Below are 4,188 nucleotides of genomic sequence, written 5' to 3' on the forward strand. Positions count from 1 at the left end.
GGCGGGGGGTGGAGAGAGCTCCAGAAAGCTTGTTGAATGGTTAGTCTTTCTCCACCTCGCCCTGCTTGAACCAACTTGTTCCCCTTCCTGGTACCCCTTCCTGGAACCCCTGGGTGGTATAAGCCCCTGGGTGGTGTCAGTTTTCTGCTGGAAAACTGGAGGTTCCAGTTAACCAAGAAGTGCCTAGCAAGAAAGGCCTGGTGATCCACTCCTCAAAAACCAGCCAGGCAAATCTAAGCCATGATGCTCTGCTGCTCCTCGGGCCAGCATGAGGCCGACTTGAATCCATCACAACTGGTTTCCAGATGCCATAGACAAAAGGAGCTAGGTGGTCATAGAGCACAACTGAATCTAGAGTCAGCTTTTCTGGGTGCTCTGTGACAGGCTTTCTTTGTCCTGGGATCCATCTCCTTTTCCCTGAGTGTCTAAAAGCCAAAGACAAATCAAAGAGAAAAAGGTCACTTTCAGCCAGGTTAAGATAAAACAGACAGCATTTTAGGTTAGGCAGTTGTCTGCCTCCCACTTCTCTTCTTACTGGCATATTCTTGATTCAGAGAATGCAGACAGCTGCAAGGAAAAGATCACTGCAAGTTCATTGAAATGGAAAGAGTGATCATTTTCCTTTATTTTAGTTGTTAGGCTTTTATTCATTTCAGCAAAGAACAAACGGACATTCCTAACCCCTTTCACCATAACACATTGAAGAGAAGGCCTATAACTTTCTTAGTGAAAAGTTCCTCTTTTTACAAGGGGAACTCCCAAGATGAGAGCTTTTAGGCATGCTACAGGCCTGGGGCAGAATTCACTCCTCTGCCTCAACTTTCAGCCAAATAATAGACAGGCCATGCACACAACAACAACAACAAAAACAATGGGTCTCTAATGAGTCATACTTGACTATATGATAGCATTTAAGAATAATAACAATAGGGAGAATAATAGCATTAGGTACAACACTAGCTCCTTAGGACAACAAATCACACAAAGAGAACTGGGTAGCATTTGCTGAGAGAAAGCCCAGAAGGCAGGAAAGAAAAGTATAGGGGGATTAATGGAATTTAAATCATGGGAGGACGTAGGAAGAGGGCCACTAAAATGTATTATGATTATGTCCAAAACCAAGATGTGTGTGAGTAGTGGACTAGAAAGTGAATTTGCTCTATAAACTTTCAATCACATCACAATTAAAAAACAATGAAAGGAACTCTATTTATTCTTTCACACAATGCCATTTACTCACTTAGCAATAGGTCACTAGCCCTGTCCTTTGTGCCAAGCTTGAGTGAGACCCCAGGAACTTAAAGATGATGAGTGGCAAATATTTGATGCTAAGTGGATAAGAGTGGCCTGTCAGGAAGAAGCTTGGAGAGGCTGTTGGTGAAGAGACAGAACAGCTGAAGAGAACCGCAGAGGAGGGGGTGCTGCTCCCAGCTGCCCCTCACAGCCTGGGAATTGCTTCCTACGCTTCCCACAGCTGGACAAAGCAATCTTGCTTGCTTGTGCAAATGTCAAACAGCTGCCTTGGGAGATCACCTACATCCCTAGAATAGATTTGGGCCTGAGAGAATTTTTATATAAAATAAGAAGTGTCTAGTTCACTAAGCAAGGGGCCCTGGTTTGCATTCAGTTGCTAGACTGGAGGTTGACAATGTGAATTCACCCAGCAGTGTCACCTAAGGAAAGTTAAGGCCTGGCAACCTATCTATAAAGATTCATTCACTCTCACTGCTGTCAAGTCGGAACCGAATGATCACCAACCCCCTGGCAGAATTTCAGGATGCTATAAATCTCATGGGAAGAGATTGCCCATCTTTAGCCCGAGAAGCTGCTAGAGGATTAGGCCAGAAAGGCGCCATTTTTGGGTTAGCAGCTCAACTATCCACAGACTACCACACTAGAGATCCCTTCTGTAAAGATCACAACCAAGAAACCCTTCTTGAGCAGTTCTGCTCTGCAACATAAAAGGTCACTATGACTTAAAACTGATTTGATCTCAGTGGATTTTGGTTTTTAGGTCTCATGGGGCCCTTGCTACCTAGTAGACTAGAAATTGTTGAGTTACTGTATGGTTCGCTGCATATATTTTAAAAGATAATTTTTGAAAAGAAATGGCATTGAAAACTTGCCTTCTCATTCACAAGTTAAAACCATCTGGATCAGAGGAAGACTCATCAATAACCTGTGTCATGCAAATGGCACAATTTCTTGCTGAAAGTGAGGAGGACCTGCAATGCTCGCTGCAGAAGATCAAAGACTACATACAGCCTTCAATATAGATTATACCTCAACATCAAGAAAACAAAATTCAGCACCACAGGGCCAATAGACAGCATTAAAGTTGTCAATAATTTCCTTTTGTTTGGATCCACAAACAACACCCTTGGTACCAGCAGTCAAACAATTAGAAGACATGTTGCATTGGGAAAATCTGCTGTCAAGGACCACTTCAATGTGTTAAGGAGCAGTGATATCAGTTTAAAGACTGAAATGTGCCTGATTGACTCAAGCTAGGTCTTTTCAATTACTTTCTATTAATCTGGAAGTCAGACAATGAATAAGGACAGCAAGAGAATTAATGCTTTTGAGTCGTGGTGTTGGAGGAAAGCACTGAAGTCGCCATGGCCTGCCAAAGGAACAAAGACGTCTGTCTTAGAGAAAGTGCAACCAGGGTGCTCCTTAAAGGCAAGGATGGTGAAACTTCATCTCACCTACTTTGGGCATGTTTTAAGAAGAAGCTATTTCTTGGAAAAAGACATCATACTTGGAAAAGGCGAGGGTCATTGAAGAAGAAAATGATCCTTAACAGGATGGATTGACACAGTGACTGAACAAAGGTCTCAAATATATCAGGGACAATGAGGATGGCACCGCACAGCACAGGGCAGGGTTCAGATGTGTTATTCACAGGGTCAACTCCAAGGCTGCTAACAACAGTGACTCACAAGTTCTCTCAGAGCTGCCTCAGCCTTTTGCCATCAGGCTACACCCACAACCTAGACCTCCTGGTTAAGAAACTCTTAACCAACCACTTCTAAATCAGCCTCTCCGAACTCAATCTCTTCTAACTTAAGCACATTAAGACCTTCACTGGTGTTTTCAATCCTTTCCCTATTCTGATTCCCAAACCTGTCTGCAAATGAAACTACATTGGTTGTTGTTCTTGTTGGCAGGTGCCTTCCAGTTAATGTCAACCGATAGCCATCCATGTGAAAACGCAGCAATTCCTCCTGGGGTCTTCTAGGCTCTGATGTGCGTGGGAGCAGAATACGAAGCCTTTTCTCCATAAAGACACTGGATGAGCTTGAACCACTAATCACTGCACCACCAGGCCTCCTTTTAAAATTCCTGTGTGGTAAGTGTAAACCTGGGCTGGAGAAGAGATTTGTAATCTCTTAGATCCAATTCACAGGACAACCACCGGGCCAACTGACTAGACTTTAGACTGTTCCCAGTCTAAAGAAAGCTGACCCGACAGAGTGTGGAAATTACTAAACAATATCATTGATATTACATGCAAGCAAGATTCTGCTGAAGATTACTCAAAACGACTGGAACTGCACATCAACAGAGAACTGCCTGAAGTACAGGCTGGGTTTGGAAGAGGCCGTGGTATTAGGGATACTATAGGAATGTCAGAAGAATCTTGGCTGAAAGCAGAGAGTTCCAAAAGAATGTCTAACTGTGTTTCATCAACGATGCAAAGGCATTTGACAGTGTGCATCACAACAAACTGAGGCTGACTCTGAGAAGAATGGGAATCCCCGAACATTTGATTGTGCTTATATGAAGCCTATACTTGGACCAGGAGGCAGTCATTAGGACAGAGTAAGGACATAACTGCCATCCAAGCAGATATATGCACACCCATGTTTATCGCAGCTTTGTTCACAATAGCAAGGAGTTGGAAACAATCAAAGTGCCCATCAACAAATGAATGGATAGAAAAGCTGTGGCATATTCACACAATGGAATACTACGCTGCTTTGAAAAACAAGGAACTCATGCAATATTATTCAAAATGGGTGACCCTGAAGGACATTATGCTGAGTAAAATATCTTAGTCACAAAAGGACAAATATTATATGGTGCTACTGTTGTAGAATGAGGCTAACATTGGGGTGGGGGTAAGACTGAGAAAAACTGGATAAATTATGTTTACTGCATTGAAGCCGATGAGGGAGAGAATAG

Source organism: Elephantulus edwardii, unplaced genomic scaffold, assembly GCF_000299155.1.
Source record: "Elephantulus edwardii isolate Elephantulus edwardi_28Jun2011 unplaced genomic scaffold, EleEdw1.0 scaffold00191, whole genome shotgun sequence".
In the NCBI taxonomy this organism is placed as follows: domain Eukaryota; kingdom Metazoa; phylum Chordata; class Mammalia; order Macroscelidea; family Macroscelididae; genus Elephantulus; species Elephantulus edwardii.